The sequence below is a fragment of the Pan troglodytes genome, chromosome 15, assembly GCF_028858775.2.
Source record: "Pan troglodytes isolate AG18354 chromosome 15, NHGRI_mPanTro3-v2.0_pri, whole genome shotgun sequence".
In the NCBI taxonomy this organism is placed as follows: Eukaryota; Metazoa; Chordata; class Mammalia; order Primates; family Hominidae; genus Pan; species Pan troglodytes.
Window position 1 is genome coordinate 104,386,756 of NC_072413.2, and position 20,236 is coordinate 104,406,991.

A 20,236-nucleotide genomic window follows, 5' to 3' on the forward strand; every position below is an offset into this window, starting at 1 on the left:
AAAAGCATATGGAAATAAAAAGCTGAACAACATTAATCATTAGATAAATTAATATTAAAACAACAGTGAGACACAACTTTACATCAGTCAAAGTGCCTATTATTATGAAGTCAAAAAATTATAGATATGGATGAGAATTCAGAGAAAATGCATTTATACACTGTTGTTGATAATGTAAATTAGTGCAACCTATGTGAAAAAAATTGTAAAGGCTTATCAAGCAACTAAAATAGATCTATCATTCAATCAGCAATCCCACTCCATGATATGTACCCCAGAAAATAAATCACTGTTACAAAAAATGCCTGCACTCATATGTTCATTGCAGCACTATTTACAATAACAAAGATATAGATTTAACCTAAGTGTCTAGTAATGGATAATTGGATAAAGAGAATGTGGAATATATACACCATGAAAAATAATTTCATCATAAAAAAGCATGAAATTATATCTCTGGCAGCAATATGGATGGAACTGGAGGTCATTGTCTTAAGTCGAACAACTCATAAACAGAAAGCCAAATATGTCTTTTTCTCACTTATCAGTAGGAGCTAAATAATGGGTACACATAGGCATAGAGAGTAGAATAATAGACATGGAAGACTCATAAGACTTGAGAATGAGATCAATAATCACTAATGGTTCCAAGGTACTACATCTGGTGAGCTTGCTTTAAAAACTCGGACTTCATCACTACGCAATACATTTATGTAACACAAATGTACCCCACATAATTATTTAAAAACTTAAAAAGACAAAAAAAACCACACACAAAAAATGGGATATGTCAAAAAGATGAAGGGGGCAACTCGAAGAAGCTCCCAATTTCCAAAGAGCTGGAACATTTTGAATAATATAATAAATAACATGGAATTAGATTTTGACCAAAGTATTAAATATTTATAAAAACATCCTGTTATTAATAAACGAATAAATAAAATTTATGAGAGAAGAAGGATGTTTATCTAAAACAGTATAATTACACAAAATTTTGTTGATATTTCTTCATTCAAAAAGTTGGAGTTTAACCTGCGTCTGTGGATTATGGCATAGACTTTGGCACATGAGACAAATTATTACTCCCTTTAAACTTCAAAGGTTTGATAAGCCTTGTAAAGGCTTCTCAAGCAACTAAAATAGATCTATCATTCAATCAGCAATCCCACTCCATGATATGTACCCCAGAAAATAAATCACTGTTACAAAAAATGCCTGGTCTCAGAGCCAGTAATTCTCTGCCAAGGCCAATGCAGAGAAGAGTATTCCTAGGTTGCCTTCCTAGCTTTTTGTAGTTTGAAGCCTTAGTTAAAGCTATAATCCATTTTGAGTTAATTTTCTTTTTCATATGGTGATAGTCACGAGTCAAGTTCCCATCTTCTGCATATGGCTAGCAAGTTATCCCAGCACCATTTATTGACTAGGTTGTCTTTTCCCCATTGCTTGTTTGTTTTTTTCAGGGTTGTCAAAAAACAGATGGTTGTGGGTGTGCAGTTTTATTTCTGAGTTTTCTGTTCTATTTCATTGGTCTATGTGTTTATTCTTGTACAAGTACCAAACAGTTTTTTTTACTGTGGCTTTATAGTAGAGTTTAAAGTCAAATAGTGTGATGTCCCTGGCATTGTTCTTTTGGCTGAGGATTACTTTGGCTGTTTTTGTTCTTTTTTGGTTACATACAAATTTTAGAATAATTTTCTTATATTTCTAGAAGAATAAAACTGGTATTTTGATAATAACATTGAATCGGTAAAAATTGAAGGATAATATTGCCATTTTTGCAATATTATTTCTTCCATTCCATGAGCATGGAATTTTTTTTTCAATTTATTTGTTTACTTTCTGATTTCTTTCTGCAGTGTTTTGTAGTTCTTTTTTTTGCTAAAGACTAGTTTACAAAATACTTTATTGAATCATCTTATTTTGGTTTGCAGTTTAGAGCAAGTTACTTAGATAAAATATAGGTTCTCTACCTACTCAAGAGACATTAAGGATTTTCGTTGTAATTGTTTTTTTTTAATGATACTTTAAGTTTTAGGGTACATGTGCACAACGTACAGGTTTGTTACATATGTATACATGTGCCATGTTGGTCTGCTGCACCCATTAACACATCATTTAGCATTACGTGTATCTCCTAATGCTATCCCTCCCTCCTCCCCCCACCCCACAACAGGCCCCAGTGTGTGATGTTCCCCTTCCTGTGTCCATGTGTTCTCATTGTTCAATTCTCACCTATGAGTGAGCACATGCGGTGTTTGGTTTTTTGTCCTTGTGATAGTTTGCTGAGAATGATGGTTTCCAGCTTCATCCATGTCCCTACAAAGGACATGAACTCATCATTTTTTATGGCTGCATAGTATTCTATGGTGTATATGTGCCACATTTTCTTAATCCAGTCTATCATTGTTGGACATCTGAGTTGGTTCCAAGTCTTTGCTATTGTGAATAGTGCCACAATAAACATACGTGTGCATGTGTCTTTATAGCAGCATGGTTTATAATCCTTTTGGTATACACCCAGTAATGGAATGGCTGGGTCAAATGGTATTTCAAGTTCTAGATCCCTGAGAAATTGCCATACTGACTTCCACAATGGTTGAACTAGTTTACAGTCCCACCAACAGTGTAAAAGTGTTCCTATTTCTCCACATCCTCTCCAGCACCTGTTGTTACCTGTTGTTTCGAAGGCTACAGTAACCAAAACAGCATGGTACTGGTACCAAACCAGAGATATAGACCAATGGAACAGAACAGAGCCCTCAGAAATAATGCCACATATCTACAACTATCTGATCTTTGACAAACCTGACAAAAACAAGAAATGGGGAAAGGATTCCCTATTTAATAAATGGTGCTGGGAAAACTTGCTAGCCATATGTAGAAAGCTGAAACTGGATCTCTTCCTTACACCTTATAGAAAAATTAATTCAAGATGGATTAAAAACTTAAATGTTAGACCTAAAACCATAGAAACCCTAGAAGAAAATCTAGGCAATACCATTCAGGACATAGGCATGGGCAAGGACTTCATGTCTAAAACACCAAAAGCAATGGCAACACAAGCCAAAATTGACAAATGGGATCTAATTAAACTAAAGAGCTTCTGCACAGCAAAAGAAACTACCAACAGAGTGAACAAGCAACCTACAGGATGGGAGAAAATGTTTGCAATCTACTCATCTGACAAAGGGCTAATGTCCAGAATCTACAATGAACTCAAACAAATTTACAAGAAAAAAACAAACAACCCCATCAAAAAGTGGGTGAAGGATATGAACAGACACTTCTCGAAAGAAGACATTTATGCAGTCAACAGACACATGAAAAACTGCTCATCATCACTCGCCATCAGAGAAATGCAAATCAAAACCACAATGAGATACCATCTCACACCAGCTAGAATGGCGATCATTAAAAAGTCAGGAAACAACATGTGCTGGAGAGGTTGTAGTTCTTCTTGTAGAGATCTTTCACCTCCTTGGTTAGCTGTATTCCTAGGTATTTCTTTTTTTGTAGATGTTGTAAGTGGGATCGTGTCATTTCTTTTTCTCTATGCCTGGATGTCGTTGGTGTATAAAAAAGCTACTGATTTTCATATATTTATTCTGTATCCTGAAACATTACTAAAGTTGTTTATCAATTCTAGGATTCTTTTGGCAGAGTCTATAGAATTTTCTATGCATAGGATCCTATCAACAGCAAAAAGAGATAGTTTGAATTCTTATTTACTTGTGTGGATGCCTTTTATTTCTTTCTCTTGTTTGGTTTCTCTGGCTAGAACATCCACTACTACATTGAATAGGAGTGGTGAGGAGTGGTTATTCTTGTTTTGTTCCAGTTATGAAGGGGAATGATTTGAGCTTTTGTTGATTCAGTATGATGTCAGTTGTGGGTTTGTCATACATGGCTCTTATCATTTTAAGCTAAGTTTCTTTGATGTCTAGTCTGTTGAGGGTTTTTATCATGAAGAATGTTGAATCTTATTGAAAGTTTCTCTGGATCTATTGAGATAATTATACAGTTTTTGCTTTTGATTCTGCTTATGTGGTGAATCACCTTTATTAATTTGTGTATGTTGAAGTAGCCTTGCATGAAAGGAGTAAAATCTACTGGATCATAATGTAATAACTTTTTAATGTGCTGCTATATTCAATTTGCTAGTATTTTCTTGAAGATTTTTAGGTCTATCCTCAGGAATATTGGTCTAAGATTTTCCTCTTTTGTGTATCTGCCAGATTTTGTGTTCTGAGGACACACAATGAGGAAAAGATTGCCTTTTTAACAAATGGTGTAAAAACTGGGCATCCATATGCAGAAAATAATGACAGCTTATCTCATCTCGTATACAAAAATCACCTAAAAATGTACTCAAGGCTTGGATATAATATGATAGCTAAAATTGTAAACTCATAGAAGAAAATAGGGAAAAAGGAAGCTTTCTGGAATTGATCTGGAAAACGATTTATTTGGATTTGACACCAAAATCATAGACAAATAAATTATTTGAAACTATATATCTGACAAAGGGATCTATCTAAATGTGTAAAGAACCCTTACAATAGCAAAAAATAACCTGATTTTTAAGAGGGCAAAACTGTACATAGACATTGTATTCAAGGGAAGACATATGCATGGCCAGCAGGACATGGAAAGGTGCTCCACATTGCTAATCATCAGGGGAATCCAAATCAAAACCACAATGAGATATCACCTCACGTTAGTTACCATGATTATTACCACAGACACAAAAGATAACAAAATGTTTACAGTTAGCTGGTGAAAAGGGAATTATTCAGTGGAGTGGTAGTAAAAGTTATTTTATAAATTGAAAGTAAAACTATTATGTGGTCTGGTGATCCCACTTCTGGCTGTGTATTCAAAGGAAATAAAATCAGTAAGTAAAAAATATGTTTATTACAAGATTATTCATAATGGCCTAGAATTTATTTAAAGTTAGTGACCATAGGTAAATGGGTGTATAAAGGAAATGTATGCACATACAATGGAATATTATGTGACCTCTAAAAATAAGGAAATTATAACATTTCCAACAACAGGGATGGGCCTGGAGAACATTATGCTAAGTGGAATAAGCCAGACACAGAAAGACAAATGTTGCATTATCTCATTTATATGGAGAATCTAAAATATTCAAATTCTTAGAAGCAGAGAGTAGAAAAGTGGTTCCCAGGGCTGGGAGGAGTGGAAATAGAATGATTCTTGTCAAGGGCATAAAGTTTCAGTTGTGCAGGTTGAATGGGTTCTGGAGGTCTAATATAAAGCAATGGGACTATAGCTATCAACACTACATTGCAAACTTGATCTCTGGTAAAGAGATAGATCTCAGGTGCTCTCATTGGACACACACATATAAATTAAAGGAAGAAAATGGTAAATGTAAGGTAACAGACATGCTAACTCCTCGGTCATAGTGAAAATTTCACAATTTATACCAAAATATCAAGTGGTGCACCTCAAATATATACAATTTTATTGTCAATTATAGTTCCATAAAGCTGAACAAATTAAGTTTACTTTTATGATGAAGAAATGGATATTTCCACATACTTTCTCAATAAAAATGAGAAAAGGTAAATAGAAAAACAAAAAATATGTGCAGCAGCTTTGCTTATGATGTTAATAAACCAGAAACAAATTCAAAGTGCATTGACAGGGAAATGGATCAGCTTAATGTCCTTTATTGTTAAATGGACTGACTCAAGTATAAAATTTCTCCCTCTCTCTCTCTCCCTCTCTCTTTATCCATATATATCAAAACTTTGAGATTTTATATCAGAGGCAGTCTGTTAAGTGAATAAATGACAATATACAGATGCAATTTTACATATGAAATAGCATAAATAAACGTCAAAAATAACAAAAGTAGCCCCTTACCAGAAAAGGGGTCTATAATGTTTGAATCCATTTATATGAAAATCAAAACATGAACAGTGAATCTACAGTGGCAGAAATCAAAACATTGTGTTAAATGTGGGAGCTGACTGGAAGCACAGAGAAGGTCGCTTGTGCTGGGGGGATGGGCCTCCTCTACATCCAACCTTGGCTGTTGGGGACAAGTGTGTTTACATTTGCCAGAAATCCTGTAATGGTACATTGCAGATCTATGCATTATTACTTATATTGAAATTACATCTCACGAAAATAAAAAATTAAAAAAATTATGTAAGAAAGTTTCAAATTCAATAAACAATGCAAATAATAAAATCATACTGAAAATGTGAACAATATAATATGAATTAATAAAATATACTAAAAGATACCTGCTAGAATTAAATCCCAGAAATCAGAAAGATAAGGGTGACATCTGATAATAATAAGTTAATAAACACGCGTTTCCTAGAGAAAACAAACTGGTCAAAAATATGTGGAATATGTATTTTGTTATTATCAAAAGTCGTGAAATAATTGAGATAATATTTTAACCTGTGTTATTAGTATTAATTATAGATATCATGTGTGAAATAATAACTGAGAACAACCTTTAGGGAAATAAGGATATTTGAGAGCACGTGTACGAAGTTAAATATAGTCTCAATGTTTTTCCAGATATTACTGCTGAAATTTCAAATTTTATCCTGGATTTCTAACAGAATCCTTACAGGCCCTTGGACAAATTAATTGTCAGAAACGACTTAGAAAAACAATCTCTAATATAGAGATATTGGTATCTCATTTCATAAAGAAATTTAAACTGTGTAATACATGTAAAGTCCTCAGAAGAAACCTTAGTACGTTGGAAAGGACTTACTCATAGTAGGTTGTGATGTTTATTGCTAAAATTATTACCTTGATTTTTTGGGGGAAAATTAAAGCAAAGCGTGATGAATTAAAGTGTGATGTTGCTTGTTTGGTACAACAAGGGGGTGAGGATAATGAAGAGCCCTGTGATCCCGAGGAGATGGCCTAATCCAAGGAGAGGGAGGCTCCAGGTCGTGTGGACTCTCACAGGGTGCCTGCTTCTGGCCTTCATGGAGCCCGTCTCAGAAGCCTGCGGGAGGCAGGCGTGTGGATGGGTTTATCAGGACAATCCAATCAGCCATGGACAGGGGAAAAAAAGATTATGACCCAGGATGGATTAAATAACTGTCTTGAAAATTGACAAATTACGACTGTATCTATTTATGAGGTACAAAGCAATGTTTTGATATATTAATACAATATGGAATAATTAAATATAACTAATTAGCATATTAATCACCTCAAAATCTTTTCATTATTAGCATCAAGGCCATTTGAAATGTATCGTAGCTATTTTGAAATGACCAATATATTATGTTTCAGTAAAGAAATATATATTAATTAATATAAACAATATAAAATTATTGAAATCAATTATGCATTACTTCGATAATTTATATTTAGTTCATCAATAAGTTTGATCGTTTAGGATATATTTTAAAAATTATCTTATTATAATGTTAAATATAAGTCACTATACATTTATGCACAGGTTTGTGGCATTTAGACCTATGTCTATAGGTGTAAATTTATGCTCTCATAGCTATGTAGTTGCTCATAGCAATAGATGTTAATGAAACTCTGGAAGAATAACTGCAAATGAAAGTAAACAGTTTTAAAAAATAACACTACATAAAAGGTTTAAAATTATTAAAACTTAAATACCAATGATAATAAATACATACTAATAACTGCATGAAAATGTAGCAACCTGTAAGACTCCAGAGTTCTGAAAACACAAACCTGACTTCTCCAGCTGAAGAGAAAGAAAACCTACCGCTGCACCTGCTCCTGGGACCTGTCCGGTCCTCAGTGAGTCCCGAGCGCCCCCTGGTAGCCTCGTGTGCCCCTGCAGGGAGGTTTGTGTCTGGGCTCACACTGACCTCCCGTCACTGTGTCTCTAGCACAGTAATACACGGCCGTGTCCTCGGTTTTCAGGCTGTTCATTTGCAGATACGCCGTGTTCTTGGAATCATCTCTGGAGATGGTGAACCTGCCTTTCACCGACGCAGCATATGCTGTCGCGTAACTGTTAGCTTTGCTTCTAATACGGCCAACCCACTCTAGCCCTTTCCCGGAAGCCTGGCGGACCCAGTGCATAGCAGAGCCACTGAAGGTGAACCCAGAGGCTGCACAGGAGAGTCTCAGGGACCCCCCAGGCTGGACCAAGCCTCCCCCAGACTCCACCAGCTGCACCTCACACTGGACACCTGCAAACACAGAGACACCCTGGTCAGAAAGTGCCACACACATCCACTGTTTCTCTCACTCATGTCCACTCACACTCAGTATCTCTAGTTCCCCATGAATCACCTTTTAAAATAGCAACAAGGAAAACCCAGCTCAGCCCAAACTCCATGGTGAGTCTCCTGTATTCAGTGCCGATCACCGAGTGGAGACAGCTGGGAATCCCAAGGCTGGAGCTCCTCTCCCAGAGCTGCAGGGTCAGGGCTGGGCTGCTTTTCATCAGCAAAAAGGGGGCTCTTATTTGCATGTCTTCTGCTACATAGCAAGGTCTGGGCTGGGACGCCTGACGAGAAGGCTGTGCACAGAGTAGATGAGGGTGTCCTGGGGGGTGATGGGTAGTAATCCTATCATTCAGGAAAATTTAATTTCATATTATGTGATTGTGCCTTGATATTCGTTTAGGAGTAATCATCTTATTGCACTTTTTACATATTTGCAAACTGTATTTCCCCTTATATTTTCTGAAGTCCCTTGGCTTGTCTGTTTGAGTGATGTCTCTTTCCTCGACACTGTGAAGGGTATGATGTCATCGTTCACAGGTGCAGTCCTGGCTGTACACGCAGTTTCCACGGAAATGCTGTCATTTGGCAGTATTGCCTTCGACAGCCTAATTACCTGATTGTTCTACTTCACCATTTGTGTCTCTTAACAAACCATGTAGATGTTACACTGTGCTCATTTCTGACGTGTGACACTGTTTTGTAGCATAAATCGTTCAACAATCTGGCGCAATTAAATTTGGGCTTTTTTCCGGGGACCATTTTTGAGGATTGTTCTGACCCCAAAATAGCACTGATTTTTTTCAAGAAATTAAGTCTAGCTATGTTTCCAGGCTGCGCTTGAAATCCTGGGCTCAAGTGATCCTCTCACCTCAAACTCCCAAGTAAATTCAACTGCAGGCAGAGCCACAGTGCCCAGCTGGTTATTCTTAAATTATAGGTTTTCTAATTCTCTCTGTTAAAATGAGTGGACTATTGATTTTTATATTGCTGTCATGGAGCTGTCAGATTTCTGTTAATTACTTACCATGAAAACTGCTAACATTTTAGATGAACTTTAGGGTTGAAATTATTCTCATTCTACTGCAAATCTAGTCACGCCCTTTAGAGAGAGCTTTCTATCACTGTTTTTATGCCCTGACTCTATCACTAGAAAAGCATGCCAGTCTCTACCTTGGTGCAGAAGAAAGGGTTCAAGCATCTCAGAAGGACACTCCTGCTTTAAGTACAGAAAACTGCATGGGAGTGATGGACCCCTATGATCTCACTGTGCCTCTCCCAGGAAGCTCCCAGAACCTCTGCCCTACAAGTGAGCTGGGGTGAGAATAATCGGGGTCCACCTGTTCTTGGTCTATAACACCTGACATGGAAACTATGTCTTGTGAGTGAGGCTGGGAGGAGAAAGGCATCCATCAAATCACAGGCTGGAATTTAGTCTCCACCATAAAGATCTGACATCATGACCTCAACTGAGATCTGGGGGAGAGGGAAGCACCACCTTCTTGTCAGTTCAGCCCAAGGTCAAGATTCTGTGATCCTGAGATGTAAAGAAGAGGTAATGCTCTTCTCTCAAGTATTGTGATCCTCACTGCACTTGCTAAGACTGTTTGAGTTGCTATAAGAGGATATCACGGACTGGGTGGCTCAGAAATAACATAAATGCATTTGTCCCAATTTTCAAGGCTGGGAAGTTCAAGATAAAGATGACTTAAAGATTGGTATCTGGTGATGTCCCAATTCTTTATTTATAGATTGCCACCTTCCTACTGTGACCACACCTGGTGGAAGGAAAGAGGGAGCTCTCTGGGGTATTGTATCAGGACACTGATTCCATTCATGAAACGGAGCCTCAACACCTTTCAAAGGAGACCAAAGTCCCCACCTCCTGCCACCGTCACGATGGAGTTGAGATTCCAACAGATGCCTTGTGGGGGGTCATAACCCTTCAGTCAACAGGAGGACTTTATGTCAGTCAATGGATTTCATTTACTGTGTGTTCTCAGAATAATTTTCCTTGATAGTACAGGTTGGGTTTCTATAATTTTTACCAGATTAGGTTGTCTCTTTGGAAATCTTGAAGTTTCTCACACCATCACACTGGTAATGAGATAACTCTATTTATATTCGTGATTGAAGCTTCCTCATTAGGGCCATAAGCATTTGGAATGTTCTTCTCTTAAATCATTTGCCGTGATGGAATATACTTGTCCCCCCTCATCAGTATTATCATTTGTTCAGAAATACACTTTTTATATTTTAATATTGCAAATCCACCTTTCCTTTATCTTTCTTTAACATGGTGTCTTTCTTTATGTTTTAAAATTTGTAAGTGATTATGTTTAAATTTTAGGGTAATTTTAGATTTTAAGGCAAGCCCCCTATAGTAAGGTGTGTTCTCATGTACAACTTTCCAGGGTTCCCATACACTGATCCACACTCTACCAAGGCTGGATCTCTCTCCGGCCATCTACGGGGCTCACTCTCTGAACAGTGTTCTGCTATCCACTGTCTAGTCTGTGGTCTCCACACTTCTTGGCCTGTCTGGGATCTCAGCTCCTTTTCCTCAACTTCAAATCTACCTGGTTCCTCTTCAGCACTGTGGCCTGGAAACTCTCTTAAGAAAGTAGCAAAGCATGCGTTCATCAGAGGGCTCCTTTTGTATATTTTCCCCACCTCAGCAATCACTGGGATCTCAGCTCCTTTTCCTCAACTTCAAATCTACCTGGTTCCTCTTCAGCACTGTGGCCTGGAAACTCTCTTAAAAAAGTAGCAAAGCATGCGTTCATCAGAGGGCTCCTTTTGTATATTTTCCCCACCTCAGCAATCACTGTCCTTGTTATTTGATGTCAAATACCTTAAAATCATGTTTAAAAAATTTCACTGTGTTTTACAGTTATTTCTGGTGGAAAGATACATCTGGTCTCTGTTGTTAAAACTTTTTTGAAATGATCATCTTGAACATAAATATTAGAGTCAATTTTATAATGTTCACCAAGATTTATCTTGGAATATATATGTGTATATATATATATATATATATATATATATATATATATATATTCAATTCTCAATTCCAGGAGACGTCCCTGTAGGGATACATTATAAAGTTTATATATTTACATATTTGGTAGACTTAATATTATATCTAATTTTTAAAATAGTCAAAATATCTGTATTTGTCACACAAGAAAGCACAAGTTCTACGATGCCCTAATAGAAAAACTTATTTGTCTTTCTATGGGTTCTTCCCATGGAAATAGAGGGAGACATCTTAGGACACTGATCCAGGGGTGACTTCAGAGACCCTGCCCAGAATATGACCCAGGAGGGATGTGAGAGATTTCCATCTCTGTGATTGGCATTCTGTCTCCTTCACAGGAAAATCTGGGATCTTCCTCCATCCCTGGGGTGGACTACTTCACCATTCTAGACACTGAGGGACAGACAGGGTGTGGCAGGTCACAGACATCAAAGGCCACAGTGTGGATGAGGATCGAGGTGCTAACTTGCCCCAGTGATAATAGAGATCCCCATGGGGCAGAGTCCCAGCAGATGATCCCAACCATGTGGGGATATGTGTGCCTGTCTGAGAGAAGCATCCACATGGGGACAGTGTGTGCCTGTCTGAGAATGAAGGCTCATTCATGAAGGTGTCTACCTAGACTGAGATTGTGTTTGGTGAAAATTTTTCTCACTCAGGAGATGAGAAACTTGAGTGATTTGTTTTGGAAAAGAAAAATAGATCATGTAGAAACCCCACGTAGGAAGAGTCACTGGATAATATTTGTCAAAACACAGTTCATTTAGAAGGAATTTCCTGTTCATGTCCTTTGCAGGGACATTGATGAAGCTGGAAACCATCATTCTCAGCAAACTAACACAGGAACAGAAAACCAAACACTGCATGTTCTCACTCATAAGTGGGAGTTGAAGAATGAGAACACATGGACACAGGGAGGGGAACATCACACACTGGGGCCTGTTGGGGGGTGGGGGGCTAGGGGAGGGATAGCATTAGGAGTAATACCTAATGTCGATGACGGGTTGATGAGTGCAGCAAACCACCATGGCACTTGTATACCTATGTAACAAACATGCACATTCTGCACATGTACCCCAGAACTTAAAGTATGATAAAAAAGGACATTCCTATCTAAGAAGGAAAGCACTGTCTCCTTATAGCCTAAATACTGCCATAACTTGTCCTAGGCCACTTACAACATGAATATTGATATGCTTTATAGATTAACTGGATACCAAAGATAATGGTGCCATTTATTTTTCTGATACTTCACTAATACTTTATTATTTGAACAGTCCTCACTTAGAGACCTTTTCATTAAAATGTAATTTTTAATTGAATAAGCATTTCTACCATGAGACAAACTGTCTTCCTGGTGACTAAATATCCATCTTGATTTTGATATAATGCCCATGATGTTGACGATTAAGTTGGCATTCTCAGAAAAAACGGACCCAGGTTCAAGGGGCTAACTGCAAATTCATATTTATGTCTGTTTTGCTTCAAGACAAGAAGGACGTGAGTTACAGACAACCTAGTGGGTGGTCTCCTGAGGGCTCCATGCTGTGAAGGAAAAGAAGACAACCCTAGATGGTGGTCAGAGGCTCCCTGGCTGGTTCCTCTCCGCACCTGCTCTTCACTGGGGTTCTGCCTTGGGTGAGTTCTGAGCATCTCCTGCTGGTCCTGTGCTGCCCATGAAGCCCAGGTAAAGGAAGTCTTGGAGATCTACTTCTGAGATGCCAAGTTGTATGTCTGGTTCCTGGAAAATAGCACAGTAACGCTGGGAGCTGCACCTTGGATATCACCCATGTGACCTGGCCTGTGTAGTGAGCTTCCTCCAAGCCCAGAGACGGGATTGGCTGGGTGGCTCTCCCTTCAGACATTACTGGAGGCAATTTTCTGCAAATCTAATTGTAGTTTCACTATACAATTCAGCAATCATGTTTTTACTAATGTACTTAACTGACTATGTCCACTCAGTGAACCACACATGGCTGTTCATTTATATTTCCCAAATACTGGGCACATTAAAAAAAATCCTGAGTAGTTCAGCAAATTATAGGATTTGAATCAGCAAACTAGGTGGTAACATTTTCTATAACCAAACTTATGAACAAAAAAGATAAGAAAATGAGGTCGCAAAAATAGAGCTTGCATTATTACCTGGAATCTGGTAGTGGTAATTTATATAATGAAGCTGCAGTGAGAAAGGTTACCAGGTGACCTCATTCTGAACCTGTCTTTAGAGCTGACCAGCAATCACCAGGAGTGGGGCAGCCCATAATTCCCCCACATAGAAAGACACCCCAACTCAATAAAACTGCACTTGGGGTCTCTGCAGCCTCTGAGGTGTGCAGGAGCAGCTCCCACCCCAAAGTTTGCAGTCAGTCAAGTCTCCACTCTTTCCCTTGGGGCATGAGAGATAGTGTAGATGAGGTCCAGACACGCTCTACTCAAGGTCTCTGCACATGGCTAAAAATGCAGGTGTGAAATTCATGTCCTCAATCCATGAAACAATACCCATGAAAAATGCAACTCTGTTCCAGGACATCATCCAGAATGAAGAAATAATGCAATTGTGGTAAATTTGGAAATTACAATTGTTTGTGGACTGCACATTTTTTCATATGCCTTCCAATAAATCAGGTGAAAACGTGTATTCTGTATAAAAATCCACAGTGTGTTAGCTCTGGGAATGCACCTTCCTCCCTCCACCTACAGGCAGAACAGTGCACTTGGATCATGCACCCAGCTCCTGCTCTCTGACGTCCATGACGTGGCTCATGCTAAATCCCATATCCTGTGCTCCATTCTCAGGAATAGAGTGAGACTTGCACTCATCTGGGGCAGAGTCATTGCTGGGAGTGATGGGGGTTTCCTGAGGGGCAACTTTGACTTGCAGGAGACTCAGTGATAATCTGGACTTTCTTTGCACAGCACAGAAATGTAGGAAAGTTCCACCCAATCCTGCCTCCCTCTCTCCTTCACTCAGGGACAGGCTTCCATCATATGCCATCAGCTTCCCAGCCTCATTTACCCTCCATGCATTTTCCCTCAAAAGGGTGGATGCCCTCCTTCGACCAATGCATGCACACTTAATCGGCTAATGGAGATTTATGCTCAGAAGACCAATAATAATACACATATATTTGCAAAATTATTTATAACATGAGTCTGATTCTATTGTCAAATATAAAATATTAATTAATATTAAATCAATATTGCACTGATTAATATTAGTATTAAAATATTAATCAATATAAAATATTAATCATGGCAATAATCGATTTTGTGTGTCACCTTGACTAGGACATAGTCTCAGTTATTCAATCAAATACTAATCTAGGTGTTGCTCTGATGTATAATACAGGTGTTATTAAAGCCTGTCATCACTTCTCTAGGTCAGGAAGATTGTCCTAGATGAACTTGGTTGGTCTGATTTAATCCTAGCAGACAATGGAACTCTATGGTAGACAGCAGCTGTAGGACTTCCCAGGAATTCCGTCCTGTCTTTCCTTTTGGCCAGCTCCATTGGCTCTGGCTGTGCCCACCCAGACCTCACGACTGCCATCATGCAGAGCTCACAGCCCAATAAAGTGTCCATCCTCAGCTCTCCCAAAAATCCACAAGTGAGAGTGGGGGCTCTGTGACAGGGTGAGAAGCACAAGATCAGCTCTACAACAGTATCCCATTTGAGGAAACAACTATGAGTGTCCACTTGCATTTCCCAAATGCATCCACACATAGAAGACAGCAGGGGCATCCAGGCACCAGGGAATGAGAAAGATCCCTCAGCCTGCCAGGTCCACAGGAGCCCAGCCAGAGCTACACCTGAGTTCCAGGTAATGCATCTGAGGCCTGTGGTTTAGACCACAGGAAGCACACCCTCCATTTTCAGAATGAAGGTGAAAAGGGAAGTGTAAGAATGAAGCCTAGAGAAAAGGAAAATGGATTACAGAGAAAGGACCAAATGGGTCAGTTCTGAGTTAGATGTTCAGTTTTAAAGGACGATGGGGTTACTGTGAAAACTGTCAGGATTCTAAGGACCCTGGCCCTGGGTGAGCCTCCCTCTTGGTCCCAATCTGAATCCCAAAGCCTGTTCCAATCAGAGATTCCCACGGAGACGCCTGCCCTGAGTCTGATTGAAAAACACTTCCCAGGTCCTCCTGGGCTTCCTCGGGACTCTGATTCTGGTGACCAGGGCAGGGTCATTTCTGTCCCCAAAGTGATACTCGGGCTTCTGTGGAAGTGAGAATGTGTTCTCCTGTCACAAAAACAGAGACACACCGGGGAAGGAAAGTGTCACATTCAGAGACATTAAACGTAAGTACAGAATTGTAAATCTGAAAGGTTCTCTGAGGAAACTTAATGAATCAGCCCCAGATGCTGAGAGAAAATCAGCCTTTAGCACCACCAGCCCCTGCCACGGAGAACAGCCCAGTTCATAGGGCCCAGGACACCCCCTCGTGGTCTCAGATGCCCCTGCAGCGAGGTTTTTGTCTGGGCTCACACTGACTTCCCCTCACTGTGTCTCTAGTACAGTAATACACAGCCGTGTCCTCGGCTCTCAGACTGTTCATTTGCAGATACAGCGTGTTCTTGGCGTTGTCTCTGGAGATGGTGAATCGGCCCTTCACGGAGTCCGCGTAGCTTGTGCTACTCCCATCACTATTAATACGTGAGACCCACTCCAGCCCCTTCCCTGGAGCTTGGCGGACCCAGTGCATCCAGTAGCTACTGAAGGTGAATCCAGAGGCTGCACAGGAGAGTCTCAGGGACCCCCCAGGCTGAACTAAGCCTCCCCCAGACTCCAACAGCTGCACCTCACACTGGACACCTGCAAACACAGAGACACCCTGGTCAGAAACTGCCATACAAATCCACTGTTTCTCTCACTCATGTCCATTCACACTCCATATCTCCAGTTCTCCATAAATCACCTTTTAAAATAGCAACAAGGAAAACCCAGCTCAGCCCAAACTCCATGGTGAGTTCTCTGTGTGCAGTCCTGATCAGCAAGCAGAAACAGCTGGGAATCCCAGGGCTGGGGCTCCTCTCCCAGAGCTGCAGGGTCAGGGCTGGGCTGGTTTTCTTCAGCAGAGTGAGGGACCTATTTGCATATCTCCTACTATATAGCAAGCTCTGGGGTGAGACACCTGAAGAGAGAGCAGGACCCAGGGCAGATGAAAGTGTCCTGAGGAAGATGGGCGACAACAATGGGATTTGAGAAATTGTGCTTATTATGAAACTGTGCTGTGATAAAATCTTCGCACTGATCACCTTATTTCAGATTTACCTATGTGTGTAAATTATGTTCTGTAAGAGTCAATGTTCTCTATTTACAGATGTAAAATAAATCCACACATGGATGGGCTCTGTATGTATCTAGGAGCTCATGTCTTGGATGAGTGAGTTCTGGTATCTGGGCCTGCGCTTCTCACCACTGGCCCTTACTCCTCCCTTAGCCAACTCCAGGACAGAGCTGGACATGCCTAGTGTGGTTTGCAGAAGGCACTGCCTAATCAGAATATGTGTGATTTTGCTGCACTCTCCTGTTTACCTTAAACTATGGAGAGAACTAGGGTTCAGGGAGATAAACTTTCAGGTATCTCTGACATTTAACATACTCGTATCTATCTTTCTGTCACTCCTACATTGTCTAATTTTCAACTTGTTTCCTCATAATACATTTTATAAGATTTGATTGACAGATTATAAACTTTACATATTTAAAGTGTAAAATTGATAATCATGACATACTATTACCATTATAAGGAAGGTGGACAAGTGAAATTCCCTCAACTTCTTTTCTGTCCTTCTACTTCCTATTTCTATTTCCTTATCCTTTCTCCTTCCCTTCTGCCAACATATTCCCAGGCAACTACTAATCTTCTTTATATTACTTTAGCTCAGTTTTCATTTTCCAGAATTTTAAAAAATAGAATCATATATACTCTTGTTTGGCTTATTTTACTCAATTTAAATACTTGATAATTTTATCTTCTTATTTTGTGTATCAGACGTTCCCTTATTATGAATGATGGGTAATATTCCAGTGAACAATGTTACCATGATTTGTTTTTCTATTAGGCAGCTGATAAATATTTGGATTCTTTTATTATTTTTGGTGTTAATAAAAATTTTGTTATTCAGATTTGAAATGTACATAGATGAGAATTTCTTTTTTTTACAACAAGAATAAAATCAACAATAACTGTTAATCAGAGAAAATGGAGTTTTGCAAATTTTCTTTAATACTTCAGATCATTGAAATTTTAAGACAATCAACAAACCTGAAATCTAGAGAGAGACAAGTTTTTGTAGGGAGAATCAAAGCTAGAGTATGAGCTGAACTGGGGCAGAGTTCACCAAATGCAATAAAGGCTAGTACAAGATAAAATACACTAATATACATTGAACTGTTTTGATTCGAGTGTGATAAGCATGTTTTTAGTGAGAAATTCTCAGGAACCACATAGTGGAGAGTTTTTCTATTCTTTTGAATGCCTTTCCCTTATAATGAGAATAGTCACAAAAATCTTCCCTTCCCAAAGTGTCTGTCTGGGGTGTATCAGAGCCCACACTTCTGAAATGCTTCCAGAGCCAAGTCTCTTACACCCACTAGAGAACTAAGAAATAATTACTCAACAGGGGCAAACCACCAAAACCAGTATCTTAAATGCACTGGTTTAACCCCTCAGGAACTGAGATGGGAACAGAGCTCCCCAGCAAGGTTCTACCGGGAAGCAGCTCCCCTCTCTTATGGAATCAGAGCCTTAGTCTGCAGAGCAGGGCAGCAGATCTGGAAGGCGATGACACCGATGGAGAACACTGCAGCTGTGGGAGGGAACACCCGGGGAAACACGGGGCTCTACTCCAGGGGAAGGGGAGCTGCGGAGCAAGGCAGAAAGGAGCCCCCATGTCAAACTTCGGGGTTCCAGGGAGGGAAGTGGAAGTGGCGCCGCCTTGAAAACCCGGGCAGCGGAGCAGCCGCTGTGCCCACCCCGCCAAGGGTGCGGGGTTCCTGGGCCTTGGGAGGTTCTGTGCAGGCAGCTTGGGCCGCGTCCCTAGGGTTCAGCCGCATGTCAGGGTGACCATGGAGGCCGCCACTCCCGACTACCGGCCGGGGTCGTCATCAGCTCTGCCCGGGCCTCCCTGAGCACCGGGGCAATGGGGGGAGCTTGTGGAGATGTCGCTCCTGCCTTGGACGCCGGCCAGGGCCCAGAGAGGATCAGGAGCCCCTGCCCAGGCTGCAAGGAGGGGTGGAGGGGGCTGATGCTCCACGGAGCCGGTGGGAGCCAGGAGCAGGCAGCAGCTCTCATCTCTCAGGTGCGGCTCCAGCTGCTCAAACCAGGGCAGTGGGCTCGGACTCTGTTCTCTTGGAGGTCAAGGAAGAGGAAGGAGCCCTGCCTCCCCGGCTGTGGCAGCAGCCACCCAAACCGCGGCTGAAGACACGGGCCTCTCGCTCCATGAAGCCGGCAGAAGCCCAGCTCCGCAAACCGGGGGCTGCAGCCTCAGGCCTCCCTGCACTCTTGGGGTCCCCAGGAAAAGCCCTGTGCTCTTGCACGCTCCGAAGTGCCTGCTCCCACTTCCTGGCTTCTTCCTGCTGTTGGTGCCTGCTCTGATCTTGGAGCAAAGTCAGGGCGGAGCCCCAGGGACCATGAACTGCAACAGGAGGCAGGAAGATTCCTGTGCACAGGGGCGGGTCCCCAGGAAGGGCCTGAAGGCTGGGCCGGGGCTCCCAGATCCTCAGACCAGAGTCGGGATTTGTGGTGCTTCCTACGGCCCACCCATGACCACCCATGGACCAATGGGCTTGCACTTCCTCCCCTCGGAGGTCCGTAAAAACCCCTGGGCTCAGCCGGAGCAGGACAGAGGATGGAGAGACAACAGGACGACCGGCTGCAGGGAGGAGCTACGCTCTCTCCTGAGAACTGGGAAGACCACAGGACGACCAGCTGCAGGGAGGAGCTACCCTCTCGCCTGAGAACTGGGAAGACCACAGGACGACCGGCTGCAGGGAGGAGCTACCCTCTCTCCTGAGAACTGGGAAGACCACAGGACGACCAGCTGCAGGGAGGAGCTACCCTCTCTCCTGAGAACTGGGAAGACCACAGGACGACCAGCTGCAGGGAGGAGCTACCCTCTCTCCTCAGAACTGGGAAGACCACAGGACGACCAGCTGCAGAGAGGAGCTACCCTCTCTGCTTAGAGCTGAACACTCAACCAGTCTACCTGCCTACAGAGAGGAGCTACTCACTGGGGGTCTCCCCTGAGATGCTCTAATGCTTAATGAAGCTAGGCTTTGTCTTGCTTACCCTCCACATGGCTGCATACTTCATTCTTTCCACATGTAGGACAAGAACTCAGGCAAAAGTACCACTGGCCACAGAGGGTTCTGGCCAGAAAAAGCAACACCCCAGTGACTCAGAAACAACCGTAGTGAATACTGTTGGCCATGGAAACATAGTAGTAATTATTTGTGTATCTAAACATAAAAAGATATAGATAAGTAAGGAAGTATAGCACTGTGGAACCACCATTGTTTATGCCGTCTGTTACTGGCAGAAAGTATAGCATTGTGGAACCACCATCTGTTACTGGCAGAAACTTTGTTACGCAGCAAATAACTGGATTTAAATTTCTGGGGGGGGGGGGAAAGCAGCCAACCAAGAACCTAAAATTGATAAAACATCTCTTATGAAATGAAGGATAGAGAAATACTTCCCAGACAAAGGAAAACTGAAGAAATTCATCATCACTAGAATTACCTCACAAGAAATGTCAAAGGATCTCAACTAGGTACCCAGTAGATTGAAGCTCCTGTTTCAGCCCCACCCTGGCGTCTACCATGTGATTGTTCTGTGTAGATTTGCTTTATGCTGTCTTAGGGTTTTTCCTCTCTTGAGTCATATCTCCCTTCCCCTCCTCATTTTCAGTCTATCACCACAATTCATATCTAGCCAAGAACAGCGGAGCCTTTGGAAGA